At 47.0% G+C, this 20,758-nt stretch overlaps 1 long non-coding RNA gene across 1 annotated transcript in view; it reads left to right on the forward strand.

The window, feature by feature from the left end:
• LOC147121070 (uncharacterized) overlaps window positions 1-20,758 on the forward strand; it is a 92,463-nt gene that overhangs the window by 64,275 nt on the left and 7,430 nt on the right. The window contains exon 2 of the long non-coding RNA XR_015075382.1: window positions 19,007-19,117. This is a non-coding gene — a long non-coding RNA (uncharacterized LOC147121070). The remainder of the gene's footprint in view (window positions 1-19,006; window positions 19,118-20,758) is intronic.

Genomic DNA, 20,758 nt, shown 5'->3' on the forward strand with positions numbered 1-20,758 from the left:
GCGCGGGAAACGTGAACAACGTGATGACGTCACAACACAAACGCGATGACGTCATCACGCTCCCCACAGGACTGCGAACTCAGTCCTCGTGGAGTCCCCGCTGGGACAAGACCTACACCACGGTGCTCCTACAGTCAGCCATCTTACCTGCTATCTTACCTGCTGTAATTAGCCTGTTCCTGTAAATAAACAACTTATTTATAGTTCGTCGAAGTCAAACTCTCTTATTTAGTGGCGATCTAAACGAACCGCTACAACCTCACACTTTTGTGGATTGAATTCCATTTGCCACTGTTCTGCCCACCTGACCAATTTATTGATATCTTCCTGCAGTCTACAGCTTCCTTCTTCAGTATCAACCACACAGCCAGTTTTAGTATCATCTGCAAACTTCTAAATCATACCCCCTATATTCAAGTCTAGATCATTGATATATACGCGCATTGCGGCACTGGAGCTGCGAATGGATACATACTGGGGCATTCACGATGCTGAGGACGTCGTGGATAGCACGGTTAGGGGGTTGGTCACACCACAGGTAAAGGCTGCACAGGCAGCAAGGGAATGGGTGACCGCCAGGCACAGTAGTAGGCACAGGCAGGTAGTGCAGGGGTCCCCTGTGGCTATCCCCCTCTCAAACAGATATACCGCTTTGGATATTGTTGGGAGGGGATGGCTTATCGGGGGAAGACAGCAGCAGCCAACTTCCTGGCATTGTGGGTGGTTCTGCTGCACAGGACAGGAGGAAAAAGAGTGGGAGAGCTATAGTAATAGGGGATTCTGTTGCAAGGGGAATAGATAGGCATTTCTGCGGCCGCAAACGAGACTCCAGGATGGTATGTTGCCTCCCTGGCGCAAGGGTCAAGGATGTCTCGGAGCGACTGCAGAGCATTCTGGAGGGGGACGGTGAACAGCCAGTTGTCGTGGTGAATACATGTACCAACGATATAGGTAAAAACCGTGACAAGGTCCTAAAAGCTGAATATAGGGAGTTAGGAGGTAAATTAAAAAATAGGACCTCAAAGGTAGTAATCTCAGGATTGTTACCAGTGCCACGTGCTAGTCAGAGTAGAAATAGAAGGATATTTCAGATGAATACGTGGCTAGAGGAATGGCGCAAGGGGGAGGGATTCAAATTCCTGGGACATTGGAACCGGTTCTGGGGGAGGTGCGACCAGTACAACCTGGACGGTTTGCACTTGGGCAGGACCAGGAGCGATGTCCTGGGGGGAGTGTTTGCTAGTGCTGTTGGAGAGGGTTTAAACTAAAAGGGCAGGGTGTTGGACACCTGTGCAGGGAGACAGAGGAATGGGAAACAAGGATAGAAGCAAAAGACAGGAAGGAGAAAAGCAAAAGTGGCAGGCAGAGAAGTCAAGGGTTTAAATCAAACATGCCCACAGTAAATAATAGTTCTAAAAGGCATAAGAGTGTTAAAAAAACAAGCCTGAAGGCTTTGTGTCTTAATGTGAGGAGCATTCATAATAAGGTGGATGAATTAGCTGCGCAAATAGATATAAATGGATTTGATATGATTGGGATTACGGAAACATGGCTCCAGGGTGACCAAGGCTGGGAACTCAACATCCAGGGGTATTCAATATTCAGGAAAGACAGGCAAAAAGGAAAAGGAGGTGGGGTAGCATTGCTGGTTAAAGAGGAGATTAATACAATAGTAAGGAAGGATATTATCTCTGATGATGTGGAATCTGTATGGGTAGAGCTGAGAAATACCAAGGGGCAGAAAACGTTAGTGGGAGTTGTATACAGACCCCCAAACAGTAAAGCCGAGGTTGGGGATGGCATTAAATGGGAAATTAGAGACACGTGCAATAAGGGCACAGCAGTTATCATGGGTGACTTTAATCTACATATAGATTGGGCTAACCAAATTAGTAACAATACTGTGGAGGAGGAATTCCTGGAGTGTATACGGGATGGTTTCCTGGACCAATATGTCAAGGAACCAACTAGAGATCAGGCCATCTTAGACTGGGTATTATTTAATGAAAAAGGATTAATTAGCAATCTTGTTGTGCGACCCCTTGGGGTGGAGCGATCATAATATGATAGAATTCTTCATTAAGATGGAGAGTGAAGTATTTGACTCAGAGACTAGGGTCCTGAATTTAAATAAAGGAAACTACGATGGTATGAGGCATGAGATGGGTAGGATGGATTGGGGAATGTTACTTAAAGGGTTGACGGTGGATAGGCAATGGCAAACATTTAAAGATCGCATGGATGAACTACAGAATTTGTTCATCCCAGTTTGGCATAACAATGAAACAAAAAAGGTGACTCAACCGTGGCTAACAAGGGACATTAGGGATAGCATAAGATCCAAGGAGAGGACATATAAATTGGCCAGAAAAAGCAGCAAACCTGAGGATTGGGAGCAGTTTAGGATTCAGCAAAGGAGGACAAAGGGACTAATTAAGAGGGGGGAAAATAGAATATGAGAGTAAGCTTGCAGGGAACATAAAAACTGACTGTAAAAGCTTCTATAGATATGTAAAGAGAAAAAGATTGGTGAAGTCAAGCGTAAGTCGCTTGCATTCAGAATCAGGGGAATTTATAATGGGGAACAAAGAAATGGCAGACCAATTAAATACATACTTTGGTTCTGTCTTCACAAAGGAGGACACAAATAATCTCCTAGAGATGTCGGGGAACATAGGGTCTAATGAGAGGGAGGAACTGAATGAAATCAGTATTTGTAGGGAAATGGTGTTAAGGAAATTGACAGGATTGAAGGCCAATAAATCCCCAAGGCCTGATAATCTACATCCTAGGGGAATTAAGGAAGTGGCCCTAGAAATAGTAGATGCATTGCTGGTCATCTTCCAAAATTCTATAGATTCTGGAACAGTTCCCATGAATTGGAGGGTAGCTAATGTTCCCCCATGATGGGCCTTCAATGACCACAAAACTAGAAGTTATAGACTTAAACAAGTTGGCTTTTAATCACTAAGATCAGAGCTAACACCTCAACACGCCGACTGGTTCACAGGAATGAGTCATACAGATCCTGGGATCTTTATGTAAGAGAAGTCAGGGGCGGAGCCAAGAGCCAAGGCCTGGAACCTCCCAGGTTAGTCGGGAAAGAGGAAGTGAAACTATACACAGTGGGGGAGGGTAATATACATGAGTGCAAAACGAATACAGGATCAAGACAAACAGATTTCATTACATTCACCCCTTCTATAGATTTAGTCCATCGGGGTGATGTTTCTTAAAAGTTGGTATAAGTGAGTCTGTCAGGAGGTTTTGCAGTTCTCAGTGATTGGCGCAAAGCCGGTTGGGGTGCCTCTAGGGGAGTGGATTCTGGTTCCTCCGCTGTCCGGGCCTCTGCAGTGTCTTCCAGGTTATCTGCAGTGTCACAGAAATCACAGAAACAGAAACACCACAGTGCAGATAGAGGCCATTTCGGCCCATCGAGCCTGCACCGACACATATCCCACCCTATCTCCGTAACCCCACACATTTTAATCCCCCTAACACTAAGGGTCAATTTGTCATAGCCAATCAACCTAACCTGCACATCTTTGGACTGTGGGAGGAAACCGGAGCACCCGGAGGAAACCCACGCAAACACGGGGAGAATGTGCAAACTCCACACAGACAGTCACCCGAGGCCGGATTCGAACCCGGGTCCCTGGCGCTGTGAGGCAACAGTGCTAACCACTATGCCACCGTGCTGCTGCTAACCACTATGCCACCGTCCTCCAGGTTAAAGTTGGGTATTGATACCTCTGGGTGTCCTGTCTCTTTGTAGTGTAGGTCTTCATCGGGTAGTCTCCCATCGTTCTCTCCGCTCCCCAAGGGAGCGAGGTCTTTTATGGAAACAGTGTCCTCTCACCCGTCAGAGTATTCGATATAGGCGTACTGAGGGTTTGCATGGAGGAGCTGTACCTTTTCCACAAGGGGGTCCGTTTTATGGCCTCTCACGTGCTTCCGCAATAGTACTGTCCCCAGAGACGTCAGCCACGCGGGTAGAGATATGCCCGAGGTGGATTTCCGGGGGAAAACGAATATCTTTTCATGAGGGGTAGCGTTAGTGGCAGTACATAACAGAAACCTTATGGAGTGGAGCACGTCTGGGAGGACTTCCTGCCAGCGGGACGTCGGAAGGCCTTTTGACTTTAAGGCTAACGTGACAGCCTTCCAAACAGTAGCATTCTCCCTTTCCACTTGCCCATTACCCCGGGGGTTGTAGCTAGTGGTTCTGCTAGTGGCTATCCCCTTCGAGAGCAAGAACTGGCGCAGCTCGTCACTCATGAATGACGTCCCCCTATCGCTGTGTATGTAGTTCGGCATGCCAAACATGCAGAATAGATTACAGAGACACTTGATGACCGTGGCACTGGTCATGTCTGGGCAGGGAATGGCGAAGGGGAAGCGGGAATATTCATCAATGATATTGAGGAAGTATACGTTACGGTCGGCAGAGGGAAGGGGTCCCTTGAAGTCCAGACATAGGCGCTCGAATGGCTGTGTGGCTTTGATAAGGTGTGCACGGTCAGGCCTGTAGAAACGAGGCTTGCATTCCGCACAGATGCGGCAGGCTCTGGTCATTGCCCTGACCTCCTCGATGGAGTGGGGCAGATTGCGGGACTTTATAAAATGGTATAGTCGGGTGACCCCTGGGTGACAGAGGTCATTGTGGAGACCCTGTAATTTGTCCGTATGAATGCTGGTACACATTCCCCGTGATAGGGCATCTGGGGGTTCATTAAGGGCTCCCGGCCTGTACATAATATCATAGTCGAACGTGGATAGTTCGATCCTCCACCTGAGTATTTTGTCATTCTTGATTTTCCCCCTTTGTTTGTTATTAAACATGAAAGCCACCGACCGCTGGTCGGTGAGCAGGGTGAAACGTTTGCCGGCTAGGTAGTGTCTCCAGTGCCGCACTGCCTCCACTATAGCCTGTGCCTCCTCCTCGACAGAAGAGTGCCTGATTTCAGGTCCCTGAAGGGTTCGGGAGAAGAAGGCCACAGGTCTCCCAGCCTGATTGAGGGTCGCAGCTAAGGCAAAGTCTGACACATCGCTTTCGACTTGAAAGGGAATGCATCCGTCCACTGCACACACTGCAGCCCTTTCAATGTCCTGTTTAATACTGGTGAAAGCCTCCCGAGCTTCAGCTGATAGTGGGAAGGACGTCAATTTAATGAGGGGTCGGGCCTTATCAGAGTAATTGGGCACCCATTGGGCATAATACGAAAAAAATCCCAGGCACCTTTTTAAAGCTTTGGGATTGTGTGGCAGGGGCAGTTCCTTTAGGGAGCGTAATCGGTCAGGGTCCGGTCCAATTACCCCATCTTCCACCACACAGCCGAGGATACAGAGACGGGTTGTGTTGAAGACACATTTGTCTTCGTTGTAGGTTAGATTCAGCTTTAGGGCAGTTTTTTAAAATCTCGCAAGATTTAGATCGTGGTCTTGCTGGTTGTGCCCGCAGATAGTGACATTGTCCAGATAGGGGTAGGTAGCGTGTAGTTTATTCTCGTCAACCATGCGGTCCATCTCACGTTGGAAGACCGAGACCCCATTTGTTACTCCAAAGGGCACTCTGAGAAAATGGTAGAGGCGCCCGTTCGCCTCGAAGGCGGTGTATGGGCGGTCCTCCGTTCTAATGGGGAGCTGGTGATACGCGGATTTGAGGTCGATAGTCGAGGAGACTCGGTATTGCGCAATCTGGTTGACCATTTCTGATATGCGGGGTAAAGGGTAGGCGTCCAGCTGGGTATAAATATTAACAGTCTGGCTGTAGTCAATTACCATCCGTTTCTTTTCGCTATTTTTAACTATGACTACTTGGGCACGCCACGGGCTGGTACTGCATTCAATAATGCCTTCCCGCAGGAGTCTGTCCACTTCCGCCTTGATAAAGTGTCTGTCTTCCAGACTGTACCGTCTACTTTTGGTCACTATGGGCCTACAGTTCGGAGCGAGATTAGCGAATAAAGAGGGCGGGCTGATTTTTAAGGTTGATAGGCCACAGACTGTGAGTGGCGGCTGGGACCCGCCATATGCTAGCATGACACTTTCGTGGTGGCACTGGAAGTCCAGGCCCAAGATTACATTAACACAGAGTTCTGGCATCACAAGGAGTTTAAAATCCTTGTAGTCCGTGCCTTTTACAGTCAGTGTTACCACACAGTAGCCCAAAATGTCCGAAGTGTGGGGCTTAGCAGCCATAGCAATTCTGCTCCATGTAGGGGTTACCGTTAATGAGTGCCGCCGTACCAGGCTAGGGTGGATAAAACTCTCGGTACTCCCACAGTCAATTAAACATTTAGTTAAATTCCCGTTTACCTGTATGTCCATCATGGATTTTGTCAACGGGTGTGGCCTGGATTGATCCACCGTGATCGAAGCCACTGTTGGGCCCTGGGCGGCCGTTGAGTCGGGAAAGGATGGCGGATCCCAAGATGGCGGCCCGCACAGCATGCACGAGGCAGTGATGGAGTTGGAAATCGGATTCCCCCTGCAGACTTTGCTAAAATGCCCCTTTTTCTTACATTTGAAGCATGTAGCGTCCTTCGCTGGGCATCGTTGTCTGGGGTGCTTGGCCTGGCCGCAGAAGTAGCATTTCGGGCCTCGAGACATTGCCGCAGTAGTAGGACTCCTGGGTGAACTTCTGTGTGGGGACTCCGGCGGCGTAGAGCTGGTCTGAGACCTGGATGGGGAAGATGGCTGATTCCAAGATGGCGGCCCCCTCGGCGCGCACGAGGCGGTGAGGGCCGCATGGCCGGAAGAATAAGAGTCAGAATTTCTCTGGGCCACGTCCAGCGATCGCGCAGTGGCCACTGCCTTTTTTAAGTCCAGGACCTCCTTCTCCAGCAGTCTCTGCCGGATATAATTCGATTTGAAGCCCGTGATGAAGGAATCGCGGACCAATTCGTCAGAGTACGCGTTGGCCGTCACGGCCTTGCAGTTACAGTCCCGGACCAGGTCCTTTAGGCCCTGTAAGAAATCGTCCATTGATTCCTCTGGTCGCTGCCTGCGTGTAGCCAGCAGATGTCTGGCGTACACTTCTTTTACCGGCCTCTGGTATTGGGCCTTCAGGATAGTGATGGCCTCCGTGTAAGAGGTGGCGTCCCGGATGAACGAATAAATCCGATGACTTACGCGAGTAGTCAGTAGACTTAGTTTATCTACCTCGCTAGCGGATGAGGCCCCCGCGAAGAGTTCGAAGCATTTGAGCCATGTCCAAATTGATTTGATGCTTCAGCAGAATGTGGATCCAAGTCCAGATGCTCTGGTTTTAGGAGTCGATCCATCCTAGTATTCTTTAGTGATTAAAATTGATGGGCCTTCAATAACCACAAAACTAGAAGTTATAGACTTAAACAAGTTGGCTTTTAATCACTAAGATCAGAGCTAACATCTCAACACACCGACTGGTTCACAGGAATGAGTCATACAGATCCTGGGATCTTTATGTAAGAGAAGTCAGGGGGGGAGCCAAGAGCCAAGACCTGGAACCTCCCAGGTTAGTCGGGAAAGAGGAAGTGAAACTATACACAGTGGGGGAGGGTAATATACATGAGTGCAAAACGAATACAGGATCAAGACAAACAGACTTCATTACACCCCACTATTCAAAAAAGGTGGTAGAGAGAAAACGGGGAATTATAGACCGGTAAGCCTGACATCGGTAGTGGGGAAAATGCTAGAGTCCATTATAAAAGATGTAATAGCAGAGCGCTTGGAAAACAGTGACAGGATCGGACAAAGTCAACATGGATTTACAAAAGGTAAATCATGCTTGACTAATCTACTGGAATTTTTTGAGGATGTAACTGGTAGAATAGATAAGGGAGAACCAGTAGATGTGGTGTATTTGGACTTTCAGAAGGCTTTCGATAAGGTCCCGCATAAGAGATTAACATGTAAAGTTAAAGCACATGGGATTGGGGGCAATGTACTGACTTGGATAGAGAACTGGCTGGCAGACAGGAAGCAAAGAGTTGGAATAAACGGGTCTTTTTCCGAGTGGCAGGCAGTGAATAGTGGGGTACCACAGGGATCGGTGCTAGGACCCCAGTTATTCACAATATATATTAATGATCTAGATGAGGGAACTAGATGTAATATCTCCAAGTTTGCAGATGACACAAAGCTGGGTGGGCGTGTGTGCTGTGAGGAGGATGCCGAGAAACTCCAGTATGGTTTGGACAGGTTGGGTGATTGGGCAGATGTATGGCAAATGCAGTATAATGTGGATAAATGCGAGGTTATCCACTTTGGTGGCAAAAATAGGAAGGCGGATTATTATCTGAACGGCAATAGATTGGGAGAAGGGGAAGTGCAGCGAGACCTGGGTGTCCTTGTGCACCAGTCGCTGAAGATAAGCATGCTGGTGCAGCAGGCGGTTAAGAAGGCAAATGGTATGTTGGCCTTCATAGCGAGAGGATTTGAGTACAGGAGCAAGGATGTCTTGCTGCAGTTGTACAGGACCTTGGTGAGACCACACCTTGAGTATTGTGTGCAGTTTTGGTCGCCTTATCTGAGGAAGGATGTTCTTGCCATGGAGGGAGTGCAGCGAAGATTCACCAGACTGATACCTGGGATGGCAGGAATGACGTCTGAGGAGAGATTTGGTTGATTAGGCTTATATTCGCTGGAGTTTAGAAGAATGAGAGGGGATCTCATTGAAACTTAGAAAATTCTAACAGGACTAGACAGACTAGATGCAGGAAGGATGTTCCCGATGGTCAGGGAGTCCAGAACCAGGGGTCACAGTCTAAAGATAAGGGGTAAGCCATTTAGGACAGAGATGAGGAGGAATTTCTTCACCCAGAGAGTGGTGAACCTGTAGAATTCTCTACCACAGAAGGCAATTGAGGCCAATTCATTAAATATATTCAAGAAGGAGTTAGATATATTTCTTAAGGCTAAAGGGATCAAGAGATATGGGGAGAAGGCAGGGACAGGGTACTGAGTTTGGATGACCAGCCATGATCTCATTGAGTGGTGGAGCAGGCTCGAGGGGCCGAATGGCCTACTCCTGCTCCTATCTTCTATGTTTCTATGTTTCTATGACCTCCTGTGCAATTTGCAGCCACACAGCTTTGGTCTGCTTTGGTGGCTTCTTCTTCCCAGAGGATGTGAAGAGTACCTCCTTTTGACCTCTGACTCCCTCCACAAGAGCATGGAAGGAGTCATCAGCAAATCGTGGTGAGCCCTTCGCCCTTGAGGTTGCCATGTCAGCAATCGTCAGCAGAGTAGTCAATCCAGAAGCAAAAAATGAGAGAATGAACCAAGGCTGCATGGGCCCCTTAAAAGCAGCTGGCTCACAGACATCAGCAGAGGTGAGTTCCAGACGCAAAACACTAATTGGCCAGGGGAGCGCACACGCAGGGAATCAATTGCCCAATTAGGGCAAAATCGCCAATTTTTACCGCTGAAAGCGGAGGCGGGACCGGGACTTGCCGACCACCTGACCCGCACCCACCCCGCCACCAATGATAACATCACGGCCAGAGAGTCTGCAAATAGATAGACTAAGTGAGTGGGCAGTAAGGTGGCAGATGAACTATAATGTAGGGAAATGTGTGGTTATTCACTTTGGTAGGAAGAATAGAAAAACAGAATATTTTTTAAATGGTGAGAGACTTTCAAATATTGGTATTCAGAGAGATTTGTGTGTCCTCATGCAAGAAACACAGAAAGCTAGCATGCAGGTACAGCAAGCAATAAGGAAAGCAAATGGCATGTTGGCCTTTCTTGCAAGGGGGTTGGAGTATAAGAGTAAGGAAGTCTTGCTACAATTGTACAGGGCCTTGGTGAGACCACACCTGGAGTACTGTGCACAGTTTTGCTCTCCTTATCTAAGGAAGGATATACTTGCCTTGGAGGCCGTGCAACGAAGGTTCGCTAAATTGATTCCTGGGATGAGAGGGCTGTCCAATGATGAGAGATTGTGTAGAATGGGCCTATACTCTCTGGAGTTTAGAAGAATGAGAGGTGATCTCATTGAAACATACAAGATTCTGAAGGGGGTTGACAGGGTAGATGCTGAGAGGTTGTTTCCCCTGGCTGGAGTGTCTAAAACTAGGGGGCTTAGTCTCAGGATAAGGGGTAGGCCATTTAAGACTGAGATGAGGAGGAATTTCTTCACTCAAAGGGTTGTGAATCTTTGGAATTCTCTGCCCCAGAGGGCTGTGGATGCTGAATCTTTGTGTATATTCAAGGCTGAGATAGATAGATTTTTGGATTCTAGGGGAATCATGGAATATGGAGATCGGGCGGGAAAGCGGAGTTGAGGTCGATGATCAGCCATGATCTTATTGAATGGTGGAGCAGGCTCGAGGGGCCGTATGGCCTACTCCTGCTGCTATTTCTTATGTTCTTATGTGAGAGTGTTGAAAACAAGACACGGAGTAAATAACTTCGAAAATGAATAACTAAAGGCAAATGGTTGGAAAGCGTGTGACTAATTAAAGCATTTTATTTTGCTGTAGCATGGCTTCTTGGCTTGGCATACATCTTACTGTTTTCATTCTGTTTGTTATTTTGATTTCAACAATAAGAATTAAGTATTAAGAATAGTGATAAACCGCAGGGTCTGGTTTGAGACTAAGGCTATTGCCAAATGCGTGGCTTAATAGCATTAAACCAGAGGGCATGGTTCAATGTTTACAGGAATTGTTGCCAAACATATTCAGTGGGATCTGCGGTTTTCTTTCTCTTTAATGTGAAAGACGTATCTGATTATAATATACTGTATCCCAAACATACAATTTGCTTTAATCAACTGCAAGTTATTTTCCTGTAAACCTGTGGTAATGATGTCATAAGCCCCAGTAATGCTCTTATGTGAAGGTCATGTAAGAATATTAGAAATTGGGGAAAATTGACATAATTTTCTTAATGTAGCTAACCATCATGCTCTGCAGGCTGTGCTGTGTATTTAGCTAAGTGTGTGAATTTTTCTGAATTGCACCCTCAGATGTGAGACATAGCCGTTATATGATAAAGTGGAACAAGGGCCCCAAAAAACGGAGCAATAGTCTCAAGATAAGATGAGACAATAAACGTTAAAACAGTTGACCATCTTAAATTCTTTGGAAAGCAAGTTATTAATCTATAAGGGTCTTGTCAATAACAACCCCATATATGGTGTGAGGATCCTGTGGTGGGTGGAGGGGGGCGGCGGGGGGTGGGGGGAGAATAAAAACCCAGCGTCTTTTGAGCTCGGGGCAGAGGTGTCAATGAAGACCATCCAGCTTTCAGAAGAACTTGAAATGACTACATCCTGCCCAGAGATCAAACAGGGTAATATTGTTTTAATCTCTAATATTACCTTGTGCGCCTAATGCTGTGTTGATCTCTGTATTTTTATAATCATCTTCTAATGTTTGTTACTTTTACATGTTTGATTTTACAATTAATAAATGAGACATTGATTACGATATAGCGTCACGTCCGAATCTGTTACAAATTGGTGACTGTGGCAGGACGTGACTAATCAATGTCCCACCTGACATAAAACCAAACATCGAAGCAACGATACATTTTTTTAAAGACTTAATTTGATCACAAAAGATGAGAATTGTTCAAATTCAACTGGGGTGACAAGGGGCTGTGGTGGCAGCTGTAACTGGGAGGAACAGAAGGTACAAATTGGAACCCAGATGGGGAAAATGAAGTAGATTGGAATGGGAGATGGGAAATGAGGACCACCAAGGTTGGGACTATGGCAGTCCTGACTACGGAGGGTCACCCATACCCATGAATGTGATTACCACTACCACCTGGCGAAACGAGCAGGGTAATGTGACTAGTACAGTTCAGGAGGAAAAATCAATTTCCCCTTCCGAGACAGAAGCTTTGTCCCGGGAATTAAGACCCATTAAAGAGGGGGATGATCAGACAGAGGTGTCTCGACGGATTAGCTCTTTTAATATGGCCCACCAGGAATTGTCCAAAATAGGTCAGGAATGGGTAATATGGGTGACCTGCCAACAAACAATTAAGGTCTCCCTTAACCATAATATCCATGTCCCGGCTAACCTTTTGCAGGAGGTTAAACTCGATATTATGCGTATATTGGATCAAATCGACGTCATCAGCCAATGTGGATAAATCACCCAGGGACCACAGGAACACTCACGAGCCTTTGCAAATAGGTTGTGCGACCATTTTGCATTAACTCAACCCAGAGGGGTGGGAACTGTAACCAGAGACTGCGAGGTGTTCAAACAGCTATTCCTGTCTCAGTTACACCCACCGGTGAAGACTATCCTTGGCATCAGTGTCAATAAAGCAACCCAGTGGTTGAATCTCTTGGAGGCGGCAATCCAGGCCTGGGGAACTCTAAAAGAGCATATGCCCAAGCCTCCACAGAAAAGAAAAGATATCGGCCATAGAGGGATCGTTAGGTTGGGGTAATAGGGGGAGGAATATAGTAAAAGACAGGAGTGAGGACAGGTGTTCCCGATGTCAGAAAGTGGGCCATTATGGCGTAGACTGCCGGAGTAATGTAGCACCCTCTTGGCACAGAAACAATGAGGGAGATCGAACCAGGACTCTCCAAAAACCAGGAGGGGTGGAACAAAAATTAGATAAATTAATAGCCCTCCTGACTACTCAATGCTTGACTGGCCTGACCTAGGCCATATCAGAAGTTACCCTCTCCGCACCCACGCACAAGGAGGAGGAGAAGGGCTAATGACAGGTTCCGGCCTCCAGAGAGCCAACAATGGAGTTCAAACATGATCATTGTAACCAACCAGTCATCCCCGCTGTCGTTGATGGAGGCCAACAACAATTAATGTTATTAGACAATGGATCCATTGTAATGATCATACATACCCCATTCCTGGACCGCTATCCACGGCATATGGGAAAACTCATATCACTAACTAGGTTCGAGGGATCCACACAACTCGCCCCTGATATTAAAAAAAACATAACAATTACATGTCTCTTTCTCCACGGATGCTGCCTGGCCTGCTGAGTATTTCCAGCATTTTCTGTTGTTATAACAATTACATGTGTAGATTGGGAGGGAACCTTTGGAACAGTAATTGACATGTGCCTGCCGGATGGTAGGGGAATCCTCGGATCCGACTTTCTATCATCCCAAGGGGGAGTAGTGGATTATTGTAATAATTTGCTGTGGTTCACAAGCCCCGGGAAGGGACTCCGAATTGTTCTTGATGACCATGCTGTGTTTGCCATTAAAAAGCCTCTCGCCTGTGCGGCCCCTGTGCATGACAATGTTGAAATCAGAGCAATGTTGGATCAGTGCTCGGGTGCCTTCGCGGCACACAAACATGATTGTGGCCGACTACAATAGGAGGAGATAAACAGACCACCCCGTGTAAATCAGAAACAGTATCCTCTTCCAAGGGAGAGCCACGAGGCACTGTCAGAGACTATTGATTTGTTGTTGCAACAAGGGGTGACTAGGGCAGGAACTTTCATTATGAGCTTTTCCAGTGTGGAAGCCAGACAGCAGCTGGAGATTAACAATCGATTATAAGAAACTAAACTCCGTGATCCCAGCTGCTGCTCCAGTGGGCAGGGAAGCCCCCACCCTCCTATCACAGATACCCAAGAAGGCCAAGTCGTTCTCCACCCTGGACATTGCTAATGGGTTCTGGAGCATTTCCATTAAAAAGGAATATCAATACAAGTTTACTTTCACTCCCAATAATCAGCAATATACTTGGATGTGCTTACCACAGGGGTTCCATAACTCCCCCACTTCATTCCATAAACAAATGATGGCCATTGTAAGGACATTTTCAAAGCCTGAATATCTCCTACTACAATATGTGGACGACCTGTTCCTAGCAACAGAAAAAGGAAAGGAGCACAATGAACTGTTAAATGAGTTGTTTAACTTGCTACACACTGTGGGGCTTAAATTAAACCCCAAAAAGGTGCAGTTCCTTAAGACTCAAGTAACAGAGTCCTGACCAACACAAAATTGACATTATTCAATGCCTGCCTTTGCTTATATGCAAGATAGCACTACGATTATTTTTGGGACTGGTGGGTTACCAATTGGCTTTTATACCCCACTTTGCAGAACTGGCAAAACAAGTGTATAACCTGTTGTGTATGTACCTTTAAGAGAATAACTGGTCTCAGACTGCAGTACCGGCAGTGACCACCCCTGTATAAAAGGCGCTAGAGAGCCTCTGTTGGTTAGTTTTGTTTATGCCTTTCACCAGTAAAGACTTGTTTGTTTCTCTCCTGCTAGTCCGTGTCTCAATCATTCACGGACTTAACACTGGCAACGAGTTAGAAATGAACTTACCTGCAACTCAGCAGCAGCTCCGACGATGTGTTGAAGGTCGGAGCCAGAAGAAAGAAAAAAAAAAAATAGGCCATTGAAACTCGAGAAACGAGCATCGACCGTCAATCATCGATTTCAAAACTTGCAGGAGAGACTGTCCAGAGCCAGGCTGGGTTCCTCGGTCCGTGGTTTCCCAGCTAATCGGGCTGGTGGCAGGTAGTGCTCTGATCCTTCCTGGGCTGCAACGGGGCCGGACAGCGAGTCGGGAAGCAAGGAGAGAGAGAGAGGGTGGAGCATACAGGGCGCGGCTGGTGTTTCGAAGCTGGGCAGCGTTCGGACCTCAGAAGAGGGAGGGAAGTGTTCCAGAGGGTCAGCTCCACGACGGGAAAATAATAAAAGAAAAAGAATACGTGTAAGAAACCGTGGAAAGCAGCGCTAACAACAGCAGGGAAGAAGGAAAAGTGCGGGAGGCGCCATTTTGTTAAATCGGAGAAGAAGGTAAAGCGCGGGAGGTGCCATTTTAGATTTGCAAGATGCCGAAGACCGGCTGTATCACTGCTTTTGATAATACATTAGAGGACTGGACCACATATGTGGAAAGAGTAGAGGTATATTTCGAGGCAAATGAAATAGCGGAGGGGAAAAAGGCATCAATATTGCTAAACGTAATGGGCGCTAGAACGTACGGCCTATTGCAGGATCTGATTACTCCAGCCAAACCGAAGGCAAAGAGTTTTAACGAAATTGTTGCTGTTCTACAGGAGCACTTAAACCCTGCACCGCTGTTGATAGCAGAAAGATTTAAATTCCACAGGAGAACTCAGCACAAAGATGAGAGCAATGCTGATTATCTTACGGAACTACGCAAGCTATCAAAGCACTGCCAGTTCGGAGCAGGACTGGCAGATACCCTACGGGACAAATTTGTCTGTGGACTCCTGAGTGAAGGAACACAGAAGAAGTTACTCGCAGAAAAAGAGCTGACGCTAGATAAGGCTTTCAGCGTGGCAGTATCGTATGAAGCAGCAGCCAGGGGAGCTGCAGAAATTCAACAAAAACCACAGGAATACGGCACGCACGAAATGACACGGGGATTTGCAAAATGTTATCGCTGCGGCAGAACTAACCATGACCAGAAGGACTGCTGGTCCAAAGACAAAATATGCAGACAATGCGGGAAGATTGGACACATTGCACGAGTTTGTAGGTCTGGGAAGCAGACCAGCGACAACAAAAAGGCTACTAAGGAACTGTACAAGAAAGTACAAAAGATGACGGACAGTAGTTCCGAAGACCAGATGAGCGATAGTGAATCCGAGAACAGGAGATTAAGCTGTCTCAAACTTCACAATGTAATCGCAAAAGAGGATCACCGAACCATTTGGGTCACCCTCACGATAGCAGGGTCCCAAGTTAAAATGGAGTTGGATACAGGATCAGCGCTAACCGTCATGAATTGACGAGACTATGAGCGGCTATTTTCACACATACCCTTGAGACATCCATTGTCTTGACGACGTATACGGGGCAAAAAGTATACCCCAGAGGAAAAATAAGGGTGCCTGTCGAATACAATGGCAAGAAAATACGGAAATTGTATCTCTACATACTGCCAAATGGTGGACCAGCATTATTGGGACGGGAATGGATCAGGAAGATAAACTTAGATTGGCATTCCATTCATGCAATGACGGTGGACGGTAAAAAAGACGAAGATGTCACTCCTGGACGATTGTCAACAATCTTAGCTAACGCCAAAGAGGTATTTCAACAAGAACTGGGCACGCTTAAAGGCGTAACCGCCTCGTTAAAAATAGAAGAGAATGCAGTTCCCAAGTTTTTCAAAGCGAGACCGGTACCATATGCAATTCGTCCAGCCGTCGAGGCAGAGCTGGAGAATCTGGAGAAGGCGGGCGTGTTGTCTAAGGTCGACTGGAGCGAGTGGGCGACACCCATCATTCCTGTCATGAAGAAAACGTTAAGCAATAAGTCCGGAGAGCCAAGGAAGATTCGCATCTGTGGGAATTTCAAGGTGACGGTGAACCCTGTCCTTCACACAGTACAATATCCTCTTCCAAGGATAGAAGACATCTTCGCCTCACTGTCTGGAGGGAAGCGTTTTACAAAAATTGACCTAGCACAAGCATATTTGCAGATGGAGGTTGAAGAGTCCTCTAGGAAGTATCTCATGATAAACACTCACAAAGGTCTTTACCAGTATCATCGATTGGTGTTCGGAGTAGCATCGGCTCCGGCGATATGGCAAAGAGCGATGGAACAAGTCCTGCAAGGGATTCCGGGGACTCAGTGTTACTTGGACGACATCCTTGTAACAGGTGAAGATGACAGTGAACACCTTAACAACCTAGAACAGGTGCTCACTAGACTACGGGAACATGGGCTGCGAGCCAACCGCCCCAAGTGCGAATTTTTTAAGAAACAGATATCGTATTGTGGCCACGTGATTGATGAAGAGGGGTTACATAAGTCCCCTGACAAAATTAAAGCGGTTGTTAAGGCCCCAGCACCTGAAAATGTGTCGCAACTGAGGTCATTCCTCGGGTTGGTGAATTACTATCATAAGTTTTTGCTGAATTTGTCGACAATTCTGCATCCACTGAACGCCCTGCTACGAACGGGGGTAGCATGGAAATGGAGCGATGATTGTAAACGTGCTTTTCAGAAGAGTAAGGACTTAATCACTTCGAAGGAAGTATTGGCTCACTACAACCCAGCACTGCCAATCAGGCTGGCGAGTGATGCGTCTCCCTACGGCATTGGGGCGGTACTGTCACATAAATTCCTTGATGGTTTGGAGAGGCCGATAGCTTTTGCGTCATGCTCGTTAACTTCAGCCGAGCGTAACTACGCCCAGATTGACAGAGAGGCCCTCAGCCTAGTGTGGGGGGTGAAGAAGTTCAATCACTATCTGCACGGTCAAAAATTTACTCTAATAACCGATCATCAACCTCTTGTCTCCATTTTCAACCCTCAGAAGGGCGCACCGATAATGACGGCACAACGGTTGCAGAGATGGTCCCTTTTCCTAGGGGCACACCAATATGACATCAAGTACAGGGGAACTAAACAGCATGGAAATGCTGATGGATTGTCACGTCTACCGTTGCCAACGGTGGAAGAAGAAGACCTTGCAGTAGATCCAATGAAGTTATTCCACTCGACCATAGTCGAATGTCTTCCTGTGATGAATGCAAACATAGAAAAGGAAACACGGAATAACCCGACACTATCACGGGTCTATGATTTAACGGTGAAGGGATGGCCAGCACATGGCGAACCACTGCTGCCAGCATTTTTGCCAAGAAGAGAGCAGCTGTCAGTGTGCAGAGGAACCTTGATGTGTGGATCCAGAGTAGTAATTCCACCTAAGTTGACGGATAGAGTGCTCAATGAGCTTCATGAGGGTCATCTGGGTGGGGTAAAAATGAAGAGCTTAGCCAGAGCGTTTGTGTGGTGGCCAGGAATCGATAGAGAAATTGAAGAGATGACCAAGAGCTGTGCAGGATGCCAGAAGGTCCAAAACGCCCCACCACAAGCTCCTCTGCATCCATGGGAGTGGCCCTCATCTCCATGGCAAAGGGTGCACATTGATTTTGCTGGTCCCTTCATGGACTCGATGTTTTTAATTGCGGTGGATGCACATTCAAAGTGGCCAGAGGTAATAAAAATGTCCTCAACCACCACGGAAAAAACTATCGCAGTTTTACGAACCATATTCGCCAGGAATGGGCTGCCTGAACAGATTTGCTCTGACAATGGACCACAGTTTGTGTCTGAAGAGTTCCAGAGGTTCTTAAAGAACAATGGTGTTAAGCATTACACATTCGCCCCATATCATCCAGCCACTAATGGATTGGCCGAGAGGTTTGTCCAAACATTCAAGAAGGCTATCAAGGCAATGTGTAATGAAGATATACCCCTACAACACAAGGTGGACAACTTCTTGTTTGCCTACCGGAATGCGACACATGCGGTTACCAACCAAACTCCAGCCATGATGTTCTTCAATCGAAGACTACGATGCCGCTTGGATTTGGTTAAGCCAAACGTCCGAAGAGATGTGGAGAACAGGCAGTTTCAGAATATGAATGAAAGGCCGACCAGGAGTTTTAAGATAGGTCAACCAGTTTTGGCCCGGGACTACCGCACTGAGAAATGGCAGCCAGGAACGATTTGTACACGACAAGGACCTCTCATGTATACCGTGGACGTTGGGGAGAGCATTGTAAGACGCCATGCTGACCAGATTCTAGAGTCACTGGAAAACGTCAACTCCACACCACGATCTGATACACCTGGTAATGAAATCGACGTTCCAATTGCAGCTACCGCAGAACCGGTAATATTGGAAGCAGATGAACCAAACAACGACATTGATTCCAACTCAACATTGCCAGAAGAACCTGATACTCCAAAGAGGCGTTATCCAGACAGAATCAGGAAGCCTCCTCAAAGACTGAACTTATAATTGCTTAAACTTAACCAATGTATCTAGCAACAGTAATTGTGATTGTAATTCGTTATCATTAGTTGTTAAATGAATGTTATGTACTGTTTATCTAAAAGGGGAGGAATTGTTGTGTATGTACCTTTAAGAGAATAACTGGTATCAGACTGCAGTACCGGCAGTGACCACCCCTGTATAAAAGGCGCTAGAGAGCCTCTGTTGGTTAGTTTCGTTTATGCCTTTCACCAGTAAAGACTTGTTTGTTTCTCTCCTGCTAGTCCGTGTCTCAATCATTCACAGACTTAACATAACCAATTAAAGGGTAAAAGGACACTGTGAAGGAAAGATGGATGGAGGAACACACAGAATCCGTGAAACATCTCAAAACGGTAGTAATGAAAGCTACTTGCCTCATTTCACCCGATCCAACAAAACCATTTCACCTGGAAACTACTGAGGAGTTTGGCTGGTGGCCTTTGTCAAAATGTACATGTTAAACTCCTGCCAATTGCCTACTCTTCTCAAATTCTGACTTGAGTGGGAAAGGCTTACAACACTTTCCAATGCCACCTTCTAGCCACCTTCTGGGTGTTGCAATACTTTACATATATAACCGGCCTACAACCATTAACTTTACACTCCGCCCATACTCCTCTGAACTTACTGTTGAAACCAGGCGATACCTTGGTATCCTCAGCACGACTGAATTGATGGACCCTACTACTCAAGGACTGGCCTCATCACTACCCCGAAAGAACGACGTTACTGCCCGTCATGTTGTTATACAAATGTGAAACACACCAGTTCCCGCTCCCACTATTGGATTTTGAAACGCACCCTGTCTCAAGGAATCACTCGACGGTGCAGAAAACTTATATATAGGTGGCTTCTGTTTTCATCTCGACTGGAAGCCTATGACCGTCTTCACTGGATGTGATGGCAATCAGATCACCTGATTCCACTGCATCTCTCATTCGGCCCAATATGTTGAACCTCCTTACAGCTGTGACATCAACTTCACACAAGGCAGCTAATATTTGGTTGGATCGTGCCTACGCTGTGAACACCACTTTGTCACTTCCCTTATATTGTAAAAACAATTTTAACACAACTGAGGGGGAAAAAAACCCTTGCTCACGCTGGGATGAAGTGCTTTGTGGGTTGCCGCAAAGAATAGGAAGGCGGGATGTCACCTTAGGAAGGTCAACAGCCATGGTAAAAAGGAGGATGAGCACACACAGGGGAATTCTCAGGCCAACCAAGAGGCAAACTGGGCTGCCAGGTCAGCTCCGATGTGGGAGTCCCCTCCCATAAGTTCAAGCTAGGGTCGCATCGGGTCACTCCGGAAACTGTAATTGATCATAACATCGGCAAACCACTACGAAAAACAATGAGACTAAAACCAGACGGACCACACAGTCGACCATGATAAGTCCTCCTCACCAACATGTGGGGACTTGTGCCAAAATTGGGAGAGCTGTCCCACAGACTAGTCAAGCAACAGCCTGACATAGTCATACTCACAGAATCATACCTTTCAGCCAATGTCCCAGATTCCTCCATCACCACCCCTGGGTATGTCCTGTCCCACCGGCAGGACAGACCCACTTGGGATGGCGGCACAGTGTTTTACAGTTGGGAAGGAGTGGCCCTGCGAGCCCTCAACATTGACACCGGACCCCATGAAGTCTCGTGGCTTCAGGTCAAGCATGGGCAAGGAAATCTCCTGCTGATTACCACCTACCGCCCTCCCTCAGCTGATGAATCAGTACTCCTCCATGTTGAACACCACTTGGAAGAAGCACTGAGAGTAGCAAGGGCACAGAATATACTCTGGGTGGGGGGCTTCAATGTCCATCACCAAGAGTGGTTCGGTAGCACCACTACTGACCAAGCTGGCCGGGTTCTGAAGGACATAGCTGCCAGTCTGGGCCTGCAACAGGTGCTGAGAGAACCAACACGAGGGAAAAACCTACTTGACCTCGTCCTCACCAATCTACCTGTCGCAGATGCATCTGTCCATGACAGCA

Source organism: Somniosus microcephalus, chromosome 3, assembly GCF_052327205.1.
Source record: "Somniosus microcephalus isolate GS21.2 chromosome 3, FLI_Smic_1.0, whole genome shotgun sequence".
In the NCBI taxonomy this organism is placed as follows: Eukaryota; Metazoa; Chordata; class Chondrichthyes; order Squaliformes; family Somniosidae; genus Somniosus; species Somniosus microcephalus.